The sequence below is a fragment of the Monopterus albus genome, unplaced genomic scaffold (genome assembly GCF_001952655.1).
Source record: "Monopterus albus unplaced genomic scaffold, M_albus_1.0 scaffold42.1, whole genome shotgun sequence".
NCBI classification, from domain to species: domain Eukaryota; kingdom Metazoa; phylum Chordata; class Actinopteri; order Synbranchiformes; family Synbranchidae; genus Monopterus; species Monopterus albus.
The window spans coordinates 1,234,524-1,256,927 of NW_018127922.1; the positions used below are offsets into that span (position 1 = coordinate 1,234,524).

General features: G+C 40.9%; 1 protein-coding gene and 1 long non-coding RNA gene across 4 annotated transcripts in view; one reads left to right on the forward strand and one right to left on the reverse strand.

The window, feature by feature from the left end:
• Positions 1–22,404, reverse strand: part of LOC109959985 (uncharacterized) — a 135,974-nt gene that overhangs the window by 17,991 nt on the left and 95,579 nt on the right. Inside the window, exon 5 of one of the 3 annotated variants that reach the window (XR_002274924.1) lies at positions 8,808–8,890. The exons of 1 other annotated variant lie outside the window; for it this stretch is intronic. This is a non-coding gene — a long non-coding RNA (uncharacterized LOC109959985). Of the gene's footprint in view, positions 1–8,807; positions 8,891–18,513; positions 18,587–22,404 lie in introns of those variants that run through there. One more of the 3 variants, XR_002274922.1, reaches the window with a different exon arrangement.
• The window catches only part of kctd16b (potassium channel tetramerization domain containing 16b), a 68,649-nt gene that overhangs the window by 7,920 nt on the left and 38,325 nt on the right, over positions 1–22,404 (forward strand). The gene's annotated exons all lie outside the window — the stretch shown is intronic.

Genomic DNA, 22,404 nt, shown 5'->3' on the forward strand with positions numbered 1-22,404 from the left:
GAGGTGTGGAGCGGTGCCATAATGACAGAAACTGCAGCTGAAGAGCCACTTCACTCACTCAACACACCGGCTGGCTGCTGCAATGCATCAACGCTTTAATAGCCTCACTATGTGCAAATCCAGATTGGCTGGAAACACAGTGTAAAGGATGCACAGAATTCGAACCACACTGGTAATTGCACTGCCTAATCATACCGTCTGTTTCTACTGTGAGAGTGGATGTCACAGTTCAGATACCTGCTGTCATTTGTTAAATTTTCTGATGTGAAAAAGGAAATACCTCCAACTGGAGAAATAACAGACATGTTCCTACATATGTATCTAACTTCTGATTGCAGTGCTGTTCTGTCCTATGAATTAGTTAAACATACCCATCACCATACATTTGTGCAAGCCACCTCATTTTAAACAAGGTAAAACATGTTTCTAAATTTGTCGTGGCAAATTCAGCCAAAATTGAAATTTCTCTTCCACCCCTATTACTCACTTGTCAGTTTGGCACATACACCTTTGACAAGATGTAATACATTCTGCCTAGCTACTACTGTATATAAAGTAGTAATACAGAGAAACTGATCAAACATCACAACTGAGCAGTCCTTATTCTTGTTATCACCATTTCATTTCTGCAAGGTGCTGCAGTGGCCATGAGGAGCAACTTGAGGTTCAACGTTTTGCCCAAGGACACTTCGACATGTGGACTAAGCACAACGAGAATCAAACCACTGACCTTGCAGTTTTAAGATGACCACTCTACTTCCTGTGCCACAGCCGCTTACCACACTATGTTTTTAAAACCAAATTGCCTAAAATGCTTTCCAAGCAACATATGAATGAAACAACAATGTTCTCATGTGATTCAGAAATGTTAATTAACTGGTCATAACTCACAGATCTGTCTGTCTTCTTCTCAGGAAATATTTTGCTCATTGTTGTTTCTTACTGTTGATTCTCAGTGACCTGATTCTCTATTTCATTGGAGGAAGTATATGGTATATGATATCTTTTTATAACCCAACTTTTAGACATGTTTAATGATTCTGTTCATCATGGTTTTCACCCCCATACATTATTAACTCATTCTCAAGAAGAACAAGGAACCAGAACTATGTAATAATTGAATATCAGAAAGCTTATTAAAAAAAAGATGTAAAACTTTTGGTGAAGATTTTGGCACATCATTTAGAGCCCACGGAGGCACAGGGAGAACATGCAAGCTCCACACAGAAAGGACCTTCTTCCTGTGAGGCAACAGTGCTAACCACCGCACCACTGTGCCCCCCTATGAATACACTTTTAATACAAAATTGGATTTGGCACATCAAGTCTTTTCTTGCCTTTGCTTGTCCAACCAGGCCCTCAAATAGGTCTCTGTCCTCTCTCCTTTCACTGCAGGGAGCGCTTGAGGTCCTGTGTGGCCTGAAGGTGCATTGCCTTCTCCTGCTCATACTGTATGCGAGCCTTCTTCAGGCTATCTGTTTGGCTCTTAGAGAGTTCTTTATATTTGCTCAACTGCTCAATAAAAAAGGTTTTCTCTTTTTGCCACTGGACTTGGCAACACTCAAGCTGTTCTTCAGTGTGTTTTAGTGCTGCGGTGAGATCCTTTGCTTGCAGTAGATCCCTCTGCTCAGTCTCACTAGAGGCTCTGTATTCCTCGATTTCATCCAGCAGGGAGGCTTTCTCCTTTTGCAAGCAAAGGTTCACACTCTTTAGACTATTTGCCTCTCTGAGTTCAGCGTCCATCTTTCTAGTCTCTGCTGTGTGTTGTTCCAGCTGGGCCTTCAAGGAGCTCTCTGTCCTCTCCCACGCCTGCTCCTTTCTCTGCAGGGGACTCTTGATGTCCTGTGTGGCCTGAAGGAGCATTTCCTTGTCCTGCTCATACTTCATATGAGGCTTCTTCACGGCATTTGTTTGGCCCATACAGAGCTCTTTATATGTGTCCAACTTAAGAACAAAGAACGTTTTCTCTTTGTGCCACTGGACTTGGCAACACTCAAGCTGTTCTTCACTGTGTTTTAGTGCTGCCATGAGATCCTTCTTCTCTTGCAACAGATCTTATGCTCAGTCTCATGAGAGGCCCTGCATTTCTTGATTTCATCCAGCAGGGAGGCTTTCTCCTGTTTCCACTGGAGACGCTCATTCTCCGCCTTCTCGTTAACTGACTGTAGATCAGCCACAAACTGCTGTTCCTTTTTACTTTGCTACTCGAGGTGTGCAGCATAGCAGCTCTGGGTTTTGTCCAAAGCTGCCTGGAGTGGACACCTCTCCTCCTGTCACTGCTGCTCTGCCTCCTTCTGAGCAGCCCTCAGCTGATTTATCTAAAGTCTCTGTTGCTCCAGCTGGACCATCAGAGAGCTGTCCTCTCCCACTCCTGCTCCTTTCTCTGCAGGGAACTCATTAGGTCCTATATGGTCTGAAGGTGTGTTGCCTTGTCCTGCTCATAATTCAGATGAGCCTCCTTCAGGTTATCAGTTTGGCTCATACACAGCTTTTTGTATTTGTTCAGCTCTGCCAGAACGAAGGCTTTCTCTTCTTTCCACTGGAAATGGTGATGAAGCCCTAGTTTGCCTTCCATGGCTCTAAGAGAGGTGATGAAGGTGCCAGGGTTTTCCACTGTTGAATCTTAGTTTTTTTGTCACACCTCTATGTCTGTTTCTTAGAGCCACACACAGGTGGTCATGAGGTTGAAACCCAGAACTTTTCTGGTTATGAACAAGAGTGCTGATAATTCCACCACTATGCCTCCATTGTGGGGATGTCTGAATGATCTTATTTAGCTAGAATGTTGCACATTTGTATCCTGAAAGGGCAGCTCTGAGTGATAATATAAATTGATGCTGCTAATCGCTAATCGGGTGTTACATTCCTCCTGTGGGTCATGTTTGCTAATTTGCTAATGAGCTAACACTGTTGCTAATGCTGTTGTAGCAAATCTATGGCTACTTAAGCATGCGCATTTTTCTGATAACATCAATAAAGTAATTCGCTGAGATACAAATACTAGCTCACTTATTTTATAGCAACTTTCTTCAGTGTTATGCATACTACTATGTTTATGATATATGCTATTTAGTTTGTTTTATTGTTTGTCTTTTCCTGTCAGAGTCCTGTTTGATTGAATGTGTGCCCTCTATTGTGGTTTTCTTGCTTTATATTTTGTTTTGGTGCCAATTAAAACTTGTATTATCATAGGTGTGGCCACTGGTTTAATAAGTTAGGCTAGATGGTAATCATCACATCATCAGGATAATTGCTCTCCCAGTACAACATTGCTGGAAGAATGTTTTAATAAAAGCCCAGTTTAGGCAGATGTTTTTAGTTAAACTGAAATTTTTAGGAGTGTTGCTTTTCATTTTGGCTTTGGGATACATGTAATTTGGCTAAGCTGTTGTCATGTTTAAAACTAGTCAGGTCATATCACTGCTTGCCCTTTTTACTCTGGAATTTTAATATGGCTGTGTTCCCAGATCTCAATAGGTGCTCTCACTTGCTATAGTTTAAGTGATTTTAAAGGTTTTACTCAATCTTGGTGCTTTAACTATGTCATCTCAAGCACTCACTACTCACAGAGCAATAGACTGGTTCAGAAAACAGCTAGGTCTGCACTGGAAAATGCCATAGCTAAAGAAAGAGCCCTTACCTGACCCAACTGCAGTAGTAGAGCACACGTTTTGTTAGACAAGCCAACTTCTTCATGATGCAAGGGTCATCATTACAACCCACAGGCAAGACAACAAACATCAGGCAGCTCTCGAATCAACATATTCACTAGTGCAGGGGTGGCCAATTCCAGTCCTCGAGGACCGCTCTCCTGCTTGTTTTCCAACTCTCCCTGCCTGACCTACTGCTGATTACCTGGCTCAGGTTTGTTCAGTCAGTCAGAAGCTGGAAGATACCAATTCACTTTATCTTTCCTCACTCCAATTTCATCTAAGATGGTATCTTCCAGCTTCTGACTGGCTGAACACACCTGAGCCAGGTAATCAGCAGCAGGTCAGGCAGGGATAGTTGGAAAACAAGCAGGACAGCGGCCCTCGAGGACTGGAATTGGCCACCCCTGATCTAGTGTCTTTAAACCAGCGGCTATCTTTCAAGCAACCTTACATGCTCAGGAATGAGGGAAAACTCTCAGCTGCACTATGTGGACACACCTCACAGAGACCTGCAATTCAGACAGCAACCAACAGGAACTGACATCGCACAAGAGTAAAATATCCAGGTGAAGGGTGTATGTGTGTGTGTGTGTGTGTTTGGAGGTGAGTTGTTTGGCATTTGGCATTTGATTGTATAGGTTCATTGCTGCTCCACTGAAGATGTATAAAAATAGTTTGATCATTCATTACCTATACTGCTTATCCCGTAGAGGGTCATGGAGCAGCAACATTTACACCTAAGGGCAAATATGAGTCACCAATTAACCTAACATGCATGTCTTTAGACTATGGAGGAGGCCAGAGCACCCAGAAACAAACACACACACACACACTTGGAGGTTAACCTATACAGGCAGCTCACTGATGAAAAATGACTCTTATTAGAAAGAAGATTGTAGATCACTCTGCTCACTTAAACACTCACTGTGTCTACAGATATCCACCATACCTCCCACTATGGTGCTGAATGCCTTTTGCCTATTAACGTATAAGCATGATGAAGAAGGAGGGGGAGATTTAACACCTACAAGTTCACTTTGATGGATGTGATGAGTTTTGTTTAATTCTTTTGGAGTCACAAAGCACAAACAGTAACGCCATGCCATTACTGAGCTGCACCTTAAGCCACCTCATGGCCTGAATTGTCTTCTTTAATCTGTTTCCTTTGCTTTCATCTGCACAGTAGCTCTCTTTTAAGGCTGAAGGGGATTTACCTGGCAAATGTATCGGAGTGAGATCAGAGTTCACCTGAACCAAGAGTTTGTCCCTCGAAAGCATAGACACGCTCTTACTTTATAACATGTTACCTAAGAAATGCTTCACATCAATAATGGGCACTTTTTGAAAACAGCCAGATGGTGGTTTTTTCTGCTTGAGTTAAAAGAGCACTTCTTAAATTTACAGTAGCATTGCACTCTAGAAGAATGTTGGATTCATGGTGGACAGTTTTAACTGACTGCCCCATGTGTGTGGGAGCCTGTTGTGGCCAGATCTTTTAAAAACCTTTAAATCTGGTGCCCCTTATTTGATGATGCAAAATGGGGGAGTGCCTAGGAGAGGACAATATAAAAGGACTTTCTGAGTTACTGTTTCTAATATACACCAAATACAATTTCTTTAATAGATCTGAGAAAAAGAAAGCATTACACACATAAGAATAAAAAAAAAGAGCAGCAACTTATTGGCTTTTTGGTTTTCACAACAGTTGTAATGAAGAGTTTGTGGTTAACGACTGTATTTTCTGTCTTATGGTTAAGATGATTTCTAGAATGTCCACTATCATCCCAGCTCTCCCACACTCCTGTTTACTACTCAGCATTGTTTACAGAGGACTGCACCATCTGTGGCAGCTACACAGAGGGCGCGGCTGTTGTTTGGCCTCTTATGGTACGCAGACCTGTATAATGGCCTTCCGACCCACACAAGCCTGTAATAGCTGTGAATCTGCAGAAAGGAGGTCTGTTGGTAAATTGGTTTTGTAGGACAATAGCAAGTGAATCAGAGCATAAACACTCGACAGCACATATGCACAAACACATACATACATACTCACTTTATGCAGATAAGATCAGACAGCACAGTCTAGTCTGGAGACAACAGTTACTACAAAATTAATCTGGCTACAACATTAGAGGCGTTAATAAGCAATATATGTCTCTCTAAGTCTAAACAAGCAATGTACTGTACAAACACACACCAACAGTGAAATCTGCAGACCTGTCAGACCTGTGTTTGTGATTAAAAGTCTAGATACATTCTCTGGAGTGCAATAGCTCTCATTTGTACATGAACACACTCATCTATGGTGGGATGAGAAACCAGCAAATGGAGCAAGACAATTATCAGCATCCATCACCTCAGAATCTCATTTAGCCAATTACAGTCGAAACACGCTGACATTTCAGTGTAAAGATCCCCTTTAACTGTTACAGTATTTTCTTTCATGTCCCCCACACACACAAAGCAGACTTTCAGGTGTTAAAATGGTAGAACAAAAACACTAATAAAGTTGTCCAGAAATATAATGACATGCCCTTTTAGAAGAACAAATCCCGCTCATCTTGATTAGTGCATTGTGTATGTTTCAGTCTTTTTGAGGATGTGCGTTTGAGGTGGGATAGGGGAAACTGGCCTTTTCATTCTCAACTCACTCTCCTGTTCCTATGTAACACCCAATAACCAATGTCACCTTGCTTCCATCCTCAGGCAACACTCGCCCTCTGAAGAATCTTTTATCCTCTGTTTTCCTCTACCCAGCTGTACTTCTCATTCATGCATGTTTTATTTTTAGCAAAAGATTGTATGTTTGGAGAAATGTGCCAGATTGTGCAGGCAAACATACCAGAAATAAGGTTTAAAACAGATAAAGTCAAAGAAACATTTGCATACTGACTGATAAATATTCAGGGTGTGTTTGTTGAAGCAAGCTTTCTTTGGAACTATAAATTTTTGATTCCAGGCTAGTTTTACTGATCAGGTGGTTTGTGTTCTCACTGTTAACACTTCGAGCATCACAACGCTGTGCTGACTACATGGGCCTTCTGTGCGTTTGTTAATAAAGTGGCCGGTATACAGCATGTAAAATATTAATCCCTAGTGATGGTATCATTGAGTTTCTCTGCCTGTTGACTCTTATCATTTTTTTATCTGTGGGCAGTAGAGACAGCTGATGGATACAAATCCATTGTAAACAAGCTTGTGAAAATACAAATCGATGCTTAGATTTGGGTCACTGGCAGAATATAAATGTACTTTAGATCAAAATCTACAAGTGGGCATCAAGTATCTTTGCTACGAGTGTGTTGTTTCAGCTTTCTTTTTCTTTCTGGGTCTTGTCTTCCTGTTTTGTATCTGGTGCTGCTTTGAGCAGTTGTGCAGATCAGATACAGAATTTTTCGGTTTTCTCTGGAGCATTTAAAGCATTGAGGTGTTGTGCCAAGAGCTCAAGCTGCTATCTTTTGTAAACAATCTCTGGCGGGTCGCTGATTTCAAACAACTCACCTGGAGTGCACAAAGTGGTATACTGTAGCTGCCAGTGCTGGAGCTGCTGGCAGATGCTTTTTCATTGGTGTCGTTTCACTGCTCTTACTGCTCTGAGCCTCTGCCTCAGTCTATCCTGCAGCTTATTCTTTTAGCTCCTCTTTCTCTTCCTGTACATCTGGACATACAGAACTGTTGGAGTGGAGTGTTTGGTCGATGCAGCTTTCACTGCGCCAGGCCTTTGTCTGTCCTCCTTTCTGTATTTGCCTTCTCCCTGCGAGAGCTGGGCTTAACTGTGATTTGGCTTTCATTTTCTGTGAGGGTTGCTACAGTACTATTGCTTTTAGTGCTCTGTCTTTATCTTCTTGTTTCTCTTAATTTGCTTGGTGTCTCTACATCTTTTCCTCTGCAAACGCCTGAGGAGTTAAGCCAACAGCATCCATCCATTATATACCTCTTATTCCTGAATAGGGTTGCGGGGGGGCTGGAGCCAATCCCAGCCGACACTGGGCAAGAGGCGGGGTCCAACCTGGACAAGTCAGCAGTCTATCACAGGGCTGATATGTAGACAAACAGCCACACACGTTCACACTCACTCCTACAGGCAATTTAGAGTTGCTAAGCTGCATGGACTGTGGGAGGAAGCCATGGTACCCAGAGAGAAGGGAGAACATGCAAACTCCACACAGAAAGGCCCCGGGGTCAGCCGGGGCTTGAACCTTCTTGCTGTGAGGGGACAATGCTAACCACCATGCCGCTGTGACGCCCATTAAATCAACAGCTACAGCATTTAATTTTATGTTCCTCTTTCACTCTACACTATTGTTATTCTGTTGTTTTTCCAGATTCTCATCGGCTACTATAAACAAGACAGAGAAAGAGAGACTCAGCAAGAGGAATTGAAATAGAGATACTCTCATCACAGGAGATGCACTTCTTTGCTGTTTGCTGCTCTTATATTAAAGCTATATAACATACTCAGCCTAACTGACTGTATATTTTGTTCAGCCATGAGATTGTAGAATAAACCACTAAAGGTCAGCACATGACGAATGAGTGCGACTGTGAGTCATTTATAAGTGAGGCTCGGTTCTTTGGTAGGTGCATTTCTGCACTAAATTAGCAAGCAATGCTGCTGAAGTATGAAAAGAGAAAATCTGGGCGAAAAAGGTCACATTTTGAACAATTACTCAGGTCCCTCCAGCAACTGTTAAAGTTTGTCTAATTGTACTTTAGTTTACTTGCAAGCTAAGGCACCTTCAGCTGCAAAATGAATGTATCCCTTTTAATTTCTACTATATAAAGGCTTGTGTTTGTATTTATAAATTTCATCTGAGAATCTATTGACCCCAGTGTGATCTCTGAGCCTTCATAATCAATAATCTAATAAAATAATTTAAAAGAGCAAGAGGTGTGTCTCTTACTACCTCTAGTCTTCTCCCAGTGGAGTTCCTGTAAAAGAAAGCCATCTCATCCTGTAGGAAACCTACCTCTGCCTGCCTTTGACATGGTAATGATGACTTTGAGAATGCCTCTACACGGAGGTGTCCTATCTGCATCCCGATCAGATGCACAACCACTTTTAACTGGCTTCTATTACTACAACAAAGCGGCAGTTACTGTATGAGCTTCTCACCCTGTTCTGAAGGGTGAGCCCCAATGCCCTGTTAATACCTGCATGTCACGGTGTACAGCGGTCATGCCATGAATGCCCTAGATGTAAGAATTCACTGACATTTCAACAATCCCCACAGCATCTGTAAGAGGACGTAAGAGAAAACACAAGTTCAGATTTACCGATCACAGTTCTTGCTGTCATCACATGCTATCTCTGTAGACACATAACAACCTAAATCTTAACACAGTAGCTTCTACACACGTAACCTCAAAAGCTACAGCATGGAGCATCTGTTTACATGTCTTGGTCAGTACTAGTATAATGTAGTGTCTGGATGTGAGCCTACTAGACTTCTGTAGCTTGCTCTTCCAATTTACTGTCGGCAGTCAAGCTGCATTGTTTCCAGCCTTCAATCTCAGGATGAACTTATTAGCCTGTGTGTTTGCGGGCATTCGTCTGTTGGTTACAGTAAATAACCGACCATGTCTCTAGCCTCTAGCCAGGCTGTTTCTAATGTATCTGTTTGTATCTTCACCTGCATGTATTCATGTGTTTGTTTCAGACTGTCAGACACTGAATGACCACAGCAGAAGTCGTAGTGACATCCAGATATCGCATTCAAATTACATTACACTGCCATACAAACATTTATGACACGAAGCAGGACATTTGGTAACACATTACTGAGCACACGCACCCTAAAGTTTACGGTAAGACAGGAATCCATTATCAATATGGAGTAGCCCAGAAAAAGTGTGAGTGATGTTTTATGAGTGGGTGTGCTGCTAACGTGAATGGATGCCTCTCATATACTGCAGGCAGCTGCCAGCCAACTGAAGTGATGGCTTTGTGCATTCACACTGAGCGGAGGACTTCCTGTGATCAACTTGGTTACGGTGTGATGAATACGAGTTAGCATGACTTCATTTTGGGGAGACGAGCTGCTAGAAGATTTTATGGCAAGGTAGGATGAATTTAGCTAGGAACAAGCTGAAACTAACAGACTGGCAGCAGGTTCACATTCTGCTTCACATCTATGGCTGCATGATTTATTATGTCATGTCTGCAATATTTAAATTACACTTTAGCTAATAATTAAGTATTTTAAGCAAGACTTAAGTATTTCAAGTCAATTCTAACAAGGCAGACATACAGTATAAAGATACATTCATATTGTGGTGTTCTTAACAGAGGGGCTTATTATTGTAAATGCAACAAAAGTCCATGCCAAAAACCAGACTGGGGGCACCGCAGTCGTAGTACTCTATGTGTCTCAGTCGCTGGGCTACAGCACACCGGCATTCTGTTTCTGTATATGACTGGCTTTGGGCCTTTTTGCCTTGTGGCAAACTTTTAAAAGATCATTTAGTGAGTAAGTAGCCCACTTAGTGGACAAACCACTGGACAAACTGTCAACCTCTTGTCCAATAACTTTTAGTCACTGCCACCTAGTGTAGCAATGCTGGTCAAAGTCCATGTTCTAATGTTTATATTAAGCTACGGGTGCTTGGAATATTTGAAAGCTGCCATGTGGCTTTTAGAAAGACAGTTGTGTATAATTCTCAATTTGATATTCAGCTGCAAAGTTGTGACATGATGGGTGATTCATTTTAACAAGAACATGGTGTCTTGTTTGTGTTGTATTTCAGCACATTACCAAAAGAAAAAATTTGTATTCACCAAGAAAAGAACTCTTTCTTGAGATAGCCTTGTTTTATTAGCTGCTGGGTATAGTTTCCTTCGATTTACATCTAAGGCACTCCACTAGGGCAGTTATAAGTTACAAGCTTTTCTCAAAGGCACTTCAGCAGTGAAGGAAAGAATTATTCATTCACCTCCATCCCTTTTTTCCAGCTGATACAAACACCCATTCAAGACAACCTATACAATCAAAACATCTTCAGCATTATACAGTATACAGCAAACATTGCAAGGTCATGTGCTATGAAAAAGGGGATCTGATCTGGTGATATTTCCTCTCCATGGGCTGGCATTCATTGCTGCTTCACATGCTCATGGATTATCAGATAAGGGAGCACTCTGACAGGGAAGCTATTGGCTGGCAGCACCTCTGGAGAATCCACCAACTCTCAGCTCACACTGGCAGCAAAAACAGCACATGTACTGTATGTGTGCATGTGTGCGTTGTCTTCATTCAGATTAAGGGAGGATTAACTCACCAAGTTTGAAAAATGTACCTTCGTCAATGTACTGCCCTTAAAAGCTGCTTAGAGATTTGAAATATTTTCCCCTTCTTATTGTGAGAGGTTATACAACATGATTAGGGATTCAGAAGGACATTGTGGAAAAAAAAAGAAGTAAGGAGTCTGAAATCATTCAAAAGGAACTCTTCAGTCAGGAACCTTCCAGGGACACACAACCTTGAGGTTTGCCTGAATAGGATTTATCACAAAGGCTGTTAGGGTGATTGTTATGGTTGAAATGTACTGGGTGTATTTTGCGCTTTATGATACCAGTGCTGATGGCTTGAGGAAATGTCTAGTCCCAAATGGAATTCCCTATTGAATTCAACTGACGTGCATCTCAGCATGCTCTGGGGGCCTCTAGCTTCATAGCATACAGTGAAAGAGATATATAGTACGGATGTTTCATCCTGATTTTGCACTGCCCAGCTTTGGGTCCAAAACTGAAACGAACCAAAACATGATTGTCTGGTGGGTATGTAAGCGCACACACACTTAGAAAGATTTTTGAAGGAGAATTTCATTACAAAGTTTTTTATATTTAATGTCCCGGAATGTTACAGTAATTTTGACAGTTTTTGCATCAGTGCATCATGAATAAATATGTGTTTATATTGGCATCAAGTTAATTAAAATCAATTAAAATCTAAATATGGCTATATCGAATGGCACTGTCACTGACAGTCTCTGCATATAAATACCTTGGCTTTTGGTTAGACGACAAGCTGAGTTTTATATTGCATATTGGAAAATTAACTGCTTCTCTTAAGCGCAGACATTTGTTTCTGTATAGAAACAGATTTTGTTTTAATGAGTGTCATAGGAGGCAGTTGGTACAAGCAACAATTTCATCTGTCCTGGACTATGGTGATATAATTCATATGCATGCCTCTGCCAAGCCCTGAAACCACTAGACTCAGTGTATCATGTTGCCATTAGATTTGTTACCGGAGATCCTTTCAGGACTCACTGTTGTGAATTATCAGAAAATAGGTTAGCCATTGTTGATATGGAGATCACTGTATGTTATTTATATATAAAGCCCTACTAATATGTTGCCTGAATATATTACATGCCTCTTGAATTATAAATCATCAACATACCAGACCTGTTCATGAGATAACCTTGATCTGCAACTTTTTTTTTGTCAATACAGAAGCAGGAAAGATGCCCTACTCTTACTATGCCCTGCCAAAGTGGAATCGTTTGCAGAAAAAAGAACTAAATTGTCATACAATACAGTATTTAGATTACAAAATGCTTTTTAAGATAGCACCTGATAATGTCATAAAAGCCCTACAAAGCTCCAAAGTTAGCAAATGTCTGGGCCCAATGTGAAGATGTGCTGCAGGAGGATAACAGCAGGGATTCAGGCTGACAGTTGATAAATCAAGTGTCAGAAAAGCTGCAGTGGCCTTTGAACCAAAAAAACCTTTATTGTGTTGAAACACTCAACACACAAGTCCCACTTCACTCTTGTCTGCATAACTGACAATTCAAAAGATCTTAAAAGTTCTTGTGTTATAATAAAGCCGAATGCTGACATTGTGAGATTTTGCAAAGTCCAAGGCCTCTTACATTAATAAAGCAAGCAAAAGCAAACATTATGTAACTGACATGGTAATAGTGCTGGGTCCTTCATTATTTATTTGAATGGGAAAGCCTGCTTTGCTCTCATTAATTCAGTGAACTGTTCTGACCTGCGGTTTTGTGTAATCGATTGCAAGATACTCTGTAAGGAAAGCAAGTGAAAGAGACATCCTGGAGACAGATGCTGCATTGAGAGTGAATATTGGATCGGAGAGTGCAACAGAAACAGTGCCATACTTCACCCTAAAACATACAGCTGTAATCAGTAAACTGTTAAGGTAAAATGGAAAGCCATTATGAATTCTGACTGCTCATATATTTCCATTTTTCTGACAGTTTTCTTCACATGGAATTTGCAGATGATTAAGTAAGCCATTAAATTCACTGCTCATCTCATGAATTAAAGTGCTGGTGTTGTTTTTTAAAAGTGGCACAGAGCACCTTATGTACTGTATGCTGTAGCTACTGCCTCAGTCATCCTGTCATCAAGAAAAAATGCAAACTATAATTACTGCATTTGTCCTCCCCTTTGCATTTGGTGATTGTATAATGTCTGCTGAACTAAAAGGTTGGTTCAGCATGATTTTTATGTGAACTCGATTTGCATAAAAGCACAAAAATATACAAATCGCTGCAACCAGTGGACAATGGATTTTGCATATAAGTACATGATTGGAGAAGTACTGACCATCTGTCTAACATCACGAGTGACTCGACGATCACATTTGATAAACATTAGCCCACAGTGAAAGTCTATAGGGCCAAGAAAAGACATGACTGACATACTTTGTGCCATTACCTCACCCTCTTACCCAGAGCACTCACTTAAGAGAAAGTCTAGAGAGTCCTTTTCACAGTAGTTAGACTTAAAATGAGGCTGTATCTTAAAGGGAGTGGAGCCACACTGTCACCTCGTCACTGTGATTTAAGGGTAAAAAGTGGCAGCAACTCAAACTCTCTCAAAGGTGCATTCTGTCAGGATTTGCATAGAATTTGCAGCTTTGTTTAATGTCTTCTTCATTTGACTTTGACACTTTTACGCTCAGTGCACTGTTCTGTTTTGCTTCTTTTCTTTTTCCTTTCCTGTAATTTCCTTTCTTTTCATTTCATTTCTATGGCTATTATCAAGTCATAGTAAGCATCATCAGAATGTCATATACTGTATTGTCAAACTGGCAAAGATCACAGGCAGTGGCAAACTGTGGCTGTCAATACTGAGCACAAGAAACGAATAAGGCTATGTCTAACTCATCACAAAAGTTGTCAAAGGTTACTGGTCAATGACCAATATACTGTTGATTTCCAAAAAACAAAAATCAGCAGTGGTAGATTTCCAGTGCACTGCTCTGGGGCAGAGACCACACTGACAAAATCGGTCAAGTAAGACACAAAAGAAAGTGGTGCTTAATGATTAAACCCTTTTTGATAGCTGTAGAGACAGTCATACCATCTTGAGCTGTGCAGCCAGTGAAGTCCATGCATGTACTATGTTTTTATACTGCACAGCAGGCAGGGTAAAATAAGCAGTTTACTGTGCCACCTATAACTCAACACAGCTCTGATATAGCTCATAAAGGACATAACAATACATGAAAGACAACCCACACATAGCTAAGAAATACCAGTACTCCCCTGTTTGTTGACATTACACATCACATTAAATCATTAATTACAAAATGCAGTCTGCTGCTCTTAATGCCACATGTCACCTTAGAATCACCACAGAGGAAACGAGATGAATAAGTTGTTTTACAAAAATTTGGCATCAAAGAGATTTCAAGGTGAACTCTCAGCTGTTTTAACAGATGTTCCATCAAACATTTTTACATGTACCTAAAGCCTTTCCCGCACCAAAAGGCAGAGACAAAGAAAGTGACAAGCTGGTGAATGTAGACATAAAACAAATGCACTAAAGCTTAATTTTAACAAGTATCAGAAAATCTAAAAGAAAGTAGTTAATATAATACTGGTGTATGTAGTTACTGCTTTATTTTTCTGACAATACCACAGGAACAGAGAACCTTGGGCAGTTTCATAGTTAAATGCTATTAATTAATTAGAGACTGCTCTCAATGGGAAGGAGAGAGAAACACACAAAGAAACAGAGAGAGTTTACATGTATTTTAAGCAAAATTCCACTGATAGCCTTTGTGACTTGAGGGTGAATCCTCTCTCTAGAAAGTGAAGTGTGAGCAAAGCTGTTGTCCTATTATAATCAGCAGCCTTCATTTATCCAGGAAATTAATCTTAATTTTGCACCTGAAGCATGCTCTTTACAGCAGCACATTTTAAATTCATATCATCACCTCAGTGAGCTTTCCAGAACAACAGCCCACTACAGAGCAGCTTCCATGTAACAGTTGGGGGCTACTCTATGTGCTTTGCTCGAGGACACCTTGAGCTGAACCACTCATCTGACCTTCAGGCTACCCTATCAGGTAAAACAAACCATAAACCGCAACTGGACGGGTTTTATTATGATCAAAGAAATGGCTAAATGGAACACTGACTTACTGAAATAAGACACATTAACTCCACATGACTAAGATCATGTCCTGCAGTCCAAGACCACTCACCTCAACTTCCACTCAGACAACAACAAAGCTTTTTTTGTTTCAACTTTTTAAACTTTTAAACAAACTCAGAATTATGGGATTTCAAAGAATTGGACTTGAAAGACTGCTTAAGGCTTTGAGGCTTAATTTGATATAAAGCCTTTAAATTCAGTGTTTGTGATGTTAGAATGTCGATGAATGAGCATATATCCTTTGCTAGATGGGCCTTGTAAGAATTTTCTGAAGTCAACAGACTCATGGCAGAAGCACATTTGCCAATGAGTTATGTCCAGAGACAATCAGGCAGTGGGGCTGCTGTCCTGTCTAATTTCCTGTATTATTGTAGAGTCTCTGTTTCTCTCAGTGGTGAAAGAGGTACTGTACACCTTAAGAACAAGTAGTATTACCATAGCAGAAGGGTAGGTCATTTAAAATGCTACAGAAAGGGTAATATTAAAATAAAAAACAGTAGAGTTTGGTAATAATCCTCCTGAAAAGAAGGATTTCTCATGCTTACGCATCAGTTGATGGGGGGGGGGGGAATAAATAAAGGAACCAAACAAAAAAGAGAAAGTGGTTTCTGTTATTTAATGTTGCATGACATAAAATATCATAAAATATCAGGAGCCAGTTGCATCAACTGTTCATACACCAAGTTCAAACTGCCATTTGTGCATCTGGTTAATTGAAACCATTTAGAGCTCTCTGTTATGCTCTGTATATAATATCTATGCATCTTAGGTCACCATAATGTCGGTTTATTTATACCTCATTTAGTCCACAGTTGGTTTCTGGCATAGTTGTCAAGGTACGTTGCCATGCTGTGCTACCAGGGTGAGTTGCAAGGGACCCGGTCCCACTTTGATCTGCAGGATACAGATTATACAGCAATTGTTCAGTGCTCTCCAGGATGTCGCCTCTAAACAGATGTCCAGTAAGACAAAGGGGTGAGGATGATGAAAACTTGAGATGAAAATACTAAGATCACCCAAACAGGAGGAGAGTACACTCACTCCCAAGAAAGACAAGCACAAAATTGTTGCCTGTGTTTTTGACCTGGCATAATATAAGACAAACTGGAAGTGATGCATAAGGAGAGAGTGATCCTTACTGTCTTCTTTGTGTATTTATTTCAGAGTCATAGCAGAAAGAACAAGGCATATGCTTTCATTTCATAAGATAAATGAATATTCTATTGTTTTGGCAGACTATATTTATAGATATGGTAATTAATAAGAAGAATACACCTGTAGGAGCACAGACGTGTTGTAATTTTAGTTGATGACGTTTCCTAAAAACAATGCTATTATTTGGATAGTGACTGGCTTTGTACTCCAGGCCATTTAATTAGAAAAGAGACAATAACTACAAAGTCAATGCTGTCGGTATGTCACAACAATAGACTTTTTATGTGTCACAGTCAAAAACAGACTACACTGGATGTAAGAATGGGAGTGCAATTTACATAAACAGTGAGATTTCTGTGGCTTTTTCTACAGCCTCAAAGACTATGAACTTATTACTCTCCATCTTTTAGTTTCACTCAAGAAACTTCGGTGGCATGCTGCTCCTTTCACAATTATAGCACCACACAAATGCAGAGGGCACTGGTGATATGACTTTTGGTAGCACTTTGTTGTACATTTTCTACAGAATTCAGGATTTGTAAAGAAATGCAAGTTATATTCAAATCCACTGCTTTTTATTTTTAATTTTACAGTAATCTCTAGAAACCAAATTCAAACTTTAAACAACTTAGTTCCTATACTGGGCAGCACGGTGGCACAGTGGTTAGCGCCGTTGCCTCACAGCGCGAAGGTTCCAGGTTCGGGCCCCACCTAGGACCTTTCTGTGTGGAGTTTGCATGTTCTCCCCGTGCTTGCGTGGGTTCTCTCCGGGTACTCCGGCTTCCTCCCAAAGCCATGCAGCTTAGGTTGATTGGTGTCTCTAAATTGCCCATAGGAGTGCGTGTGTGGTTGTTTGTCTATGTGTTAGCCCTGCGATGGATTGGCGACCTGTCCAGGGTGTACCCCGCCTTCGCCCGATTGCTGGCCGGGATTGGCTCCGGCCCCACCCGTGACCCTGCTCAGGGATTAAGCGGTAGAAAAAAAGAAAAAAAAATGAAAATGAGTTCCTATTAAACCTTTGAAGTGTTATCACCTTTTGTGAAAATGTATGCTATTTTCTGACTTTACTAGATCTTATTATGGGAATCTTTGGAATGTGTTGGGAGGTGGCTTGTATCATCACTAACATCACATGATCACTTACCAATGAATGGATTACACTCTGAATCCCATTTGAAATTAATTTATAGTTTGGAATTGGGGTACAGTTACATTAGTGCTTGGTATCTCTCTCCATGGTAAAGAAATATTCTAACTGTCTCTGTGGTTCTGAAATAGTGAATTCGTCTCTGTCCGTGGTGCTGAAACAGTCAAACTTTCTCTCTTCATGGTGCTGAAATAGCCACATAGTCTCTCTCCATAGTTCAAAAACTATTAAACTGTGGTTCTGAAATAGTGAATTTGCCTCTGTCCATGGTGCTGAAACAGGCAAACAGTCTCTCTCTATGGTGCTGAAACAGTCAAACTGTCTCTCTCCATGGTGCTGAAACAGTCACACTGTCTCTCTCCATGGTGCTGAAACAGGCAAACAGTCTCTCTCTATGGTGCTGAAACAGTCAAACTGTCTCTCTCCATGGTGCTGAAACAGTCAAACTGTCTCTCTCCATGGTGCTGAAACAGTCACACTGTCTCTCTCCATGGTGCTGAAACAGGCAAACTGTCTCTCTCCATGGTGCTGAAACAGTCAAACTTTCTCTCTCCATGGTGCTGAAATAGCCACCTAGTCTCTCTCTCAGAAACTATTAAAACAGTTTAATAGTCTGAAATAGTCAAGCCACCTCTGTCCGTGGGGCTGAAACAGTCAAACTGTCTGTGGTTTTGAACTAGTCAGACCACCTCTCTCCATGGTACTGAAACAGTCAAACTATATCTCTACATGGTGCTGAAATAGCCAAACAGTGCTCCATGGTGCTGAAATAGTTAAAGTGTATCTGTTGTGCAGTAGTCAAACTGTCTCTCTCTGTGGTGCTGAAATATTCACATGCCATCTTTCTAGTGTCAAAAATTCCAGTGTAGTCTTTTTCTGTGCCTTGGTTGTGGATGTGTGCATGAAGGTATATGACCACACACACACACACACACACACACACACACACACACACAAACATACAGATGTTATGAGGCATTGATGGCTACATTTAAACATTCTGAATCTCAATCATGTTAAATAAAAATATGTTTCAGATGAACAATACATTTATGTTTTCTTTTTTTTATTACACATTAATAATGATTTGCTTTTATAGCCAAGATCTGTGCTTTCCACCCACACATCATTAGGCAAGTTTGCTGTCTCTCTTCAAATGTTTCTTCTCCTCTTTGGGGCCTTTGGAATGAGATGAAGTTTTTCCCTTTGAGTCTCACACACATCAAAGTAGTCAGGTTACACAAACAGAAGAAGTGAGAGAAAGAGAGAGCACAGGAAAAGAGAGGAGAGAGAGAGAGATGCATTTCAGTTGGATGCATTTCCTTCCACATTCACTCACATACTGACGAATGGCAAACCGCCTCCTCATCATCACCATCCACTCCTCCACACGTACACACACGTCTATCCTTTCTATAACTGTGAAAGTATACACTGTCCTAATGTATTCCCAAGACCCTTACCATGAACATAATGATCACAAGTACATGCCTAAACCCAACCCTTACACTAACACCTAACATAAATCTAATTTGAACAACAACCCTAAACCAAGCCTTGACCCTCTGAAGTTGTCAGGACTGGCCATAATGTCCTCACAATGCAGAAATGTCCTCACAACATTTGCCCACACAAACATAGCAATACATGTTCACACACGCACACAGCTATACCCAGATATACTAAGGTCTAGCTGTATAGTAGCATGAAAGTAAGTCACTGTATCCATAGTAGTGTGGAGAAAGAGTAGGGTGTAGCTGAGAGACAACATGTCCAGCTGTCCTCAGTGACTCAGAAATAACAAGAATCAGCAAAGATCAAAACTTGTTTGTGGTTATTACTCATATGTATCTATCTTCTATCAATTAAAAAAAAAACAACTTCTCATCTACTGTATGTGAATGGAGAGGAGAATAGGGGGTTCCTTTCTTCGTCTCCATTCATACTAGATATTTTTTGTCCAGTTTTCCCATTGTCTGTTTTATGTCCTTACTGTACCTACCCCCGGTCTATCTCTCTATCACCCCATCATCCTCTCCGTCTGTCTTTCTTTGCCCATCTTTCCCACTGTCTGTCTCCTCATTATCTTTTCTCCCTCTCCATTGCCCATGACACTGAAGTCCAGCCCTCTGCTCCAATTTGCCCTGACAGTGAATTGTGTCAAAAATAATTCTTCTTGCTGAGTAGAGTTAAAGAGGCTCATAGGTATGCACACATGTACAATAGAATGGATCCAACTGACAATACCACATGCATTCCCCCAAATTCTTGTACTTGCACAAATACACACACCATGACACACACAAGGCTGGTTTCTGGGGTGTTGTCTGACTGACACAAATCCAACTGCAGATGGGTGTTAGATATCGACTGTGTTTGGTCGTTGCTGAGACGGCTTCAGAGCTAAAAGTATCATTCTTGCACATTGAAAAGCAATCTGATTACGCTCTAAATTGCTTTTCCACTCAACCTCTTACTGCTTCTCTCTCCTTAACATCCTATCTGAGTTCCTTCCACCATCTCTCTCTCTCTATATATATATATATATCTGCCTTACCCACTTTCAATCTTTATAATTACCATTTGCCTTTCTATTATTCCTTTGTCATTATCCCTTTTACTCTCTTATTACTACAGTACTACCGCTGCAAATCTCACACCCTTTCCCCTTTCAGAGTTTTCAATTTTGTGCCCATGTAACTTCACCTGGTTCACACTGTCTTTCTCTCTCACTCCACTTCTTTCTTTCTTCAATTTTCCCCCCATTCATTTATATCTTTTCCTCAACACCATCCCTGTTTCTCTGGGATTTTCTTATCCACACCAGTCAGACTGGAGGATGTTCTCCACTGTTTTCCACACTCGCCCCATTAGCCCATTAGAAGCTTCAGCAAGATGCACATTATTCTGGTCTCAGAGGACAGCCTATCAGTTTCACTACAGCCAGAATGCAATAGAGAATAGCACGTACTCAAGGCAAGGGAGGCACGCTTTGTTAGGTGTGTCTCAAGCTTGAACGATTAGCAATTACACTGTCTGGCTAAACTTCGTGGGGCTTTGAGTCAGCACTCTTGTCCAATCAGCTATGAGCATGCTTTCCCCGTCAGAGTGACTAAACAATTAATGGCGGATGTTACTGTGCTTGAAAGTGAAAGTGTAGATCAAGACTGGATTATGCAGGTTGTTTTGTGATTTTAACTGGATAAAATACATCATTGTTTGGAGAAATACAGAACCTGCCTTACTGCTAAATGTACTTATGTAAAATCACACTATGTGAAGGTGAAGTACTTTTGTGCCTATCTGACAGCGTCAAATACTATATCTGTAGTACAGTATATTCCTATATATTTTAACAATAGTACAGAAGATTTTTGTTCTATTTTTGTTAATCTGTTATATGTTTTCTTTATGTCCCAGACTTTGGATTACAGAGAACTCTTATCACAGAAGGAGGCGGCTGGCCTAGCTGTGATAATCTCCATCTCTCTTTATCACTGACTTTAAACATCCACAGCCTGCTACCCTATCTGGCCAGCTCAGCCTTGATTAGCATCATCCCACTCCGTCACAAACACACACACACAGTCCTTCCATTCCAGTCCATCCCTCCCTCTACTTCTGTAACCCAAAGCTCTTCTGTACCCCTGTAGCCCTTCAGCTCTCTGACCTGTTGCCCAGGCAGCAAAGTGATTGATTTGTTTTCATCAGACCCTGCGACCTCCTCTCTGGCAATGCACTGGCTTCACTGCCCAGACTGTGAATGACATTTAGCCTTCAGTCCCCCCCATCCCCACCCCATCTGTGGAAGGACCATAGATGACCTTTAAACTCTCAATCGCTTGTGGCACATTGATTCTGCTGATACAACATAAACATAGGTGGGGTGGGGTGGGGGGTTAATAATTGAAGAAGAGAGGCTGGTAATTTTAGAGGCGAGTGCTTGTACTGTAAGCTAGGGCAAGTTCATGCCGTACCCATTGATCTCTGTCAGCAGTTTGCTGATACAATAGCCAGACAGCTAATTAACAACAGCAATGAAGCTACCAAAAATAGTTTTGCATTAAATAAAGGGGTAGTGGGCATAAATTTAGCTGTCATAAGTGCTTTTTTTAAAGCGCTTTATTTAGTTGATGCATTTTAACACCAAAACAGTGCTGAGGCTGGCAATAATAGGCAATAATATATTTATTCAATTGTAAGTTGAGACCTTTGAGGACTGTGGTCATTAAACACAAGCCTCCCAGTCCTGGTGTTCTCTCATTATTTGTTTCGGGCTTCCACAAATGGTCATGAGAGCATCTCGTCTTTAACCAGCTTATATTAAAGATGCAGATCCAGCAGTATACACTGTGTATTTACTAATGTTACAGACTGGGGATGTAAAATTTGAAAAATGCAGCCTTAAAACAGCTTTAACAGAAAAAAAAGCATTATGAGAAGTGTACAGTCAAGCGGTTTTGGAGCTTGACCCACGCGAGTCAGTCAAAATATTGATTTGTCTTTCAGGTGTTTAAATCCATTCAGCGCAGTACTGGAGTATTATTTTTTTGGACATTTGGAACAGTCATCTGCAATTTGTAAGTTAATGTCAGTGTGTTACTACAACAGAGCATTTTAATTTAAATTAGATTGATGAAGTAAGCAGAAGGATTTTAAAAACACAGAAATGAAAAAACAAAAAGATGTATTCCAAAAAATACAGAGGTACAGTACTATAAACCTGCAGTGGTCATACAGTGGAAATGCAATAGAGGACCACTTGCTGTCACATAAAAGCATTGTGCTCCAGTGTGAGGCATGCTGTGGTAGTAACAGTGCCCTGTACTCCATGTAGTGTCTACCAGCGGCAAGAATGCACATTCGCCCCCTGCAGCAACACAAGACGTGTGCTTCATCATGACAAGCCCTTAGCCCTTAGACCCTTGTAATTGCTCTGCCATTCTGTCTCACTCGCTCCTCCCTGTCTCACAGTGTTGCTCGCCTGCTCTGTGTTTCAAAGCGACTCTATGACAAGTCCTCAAACCACC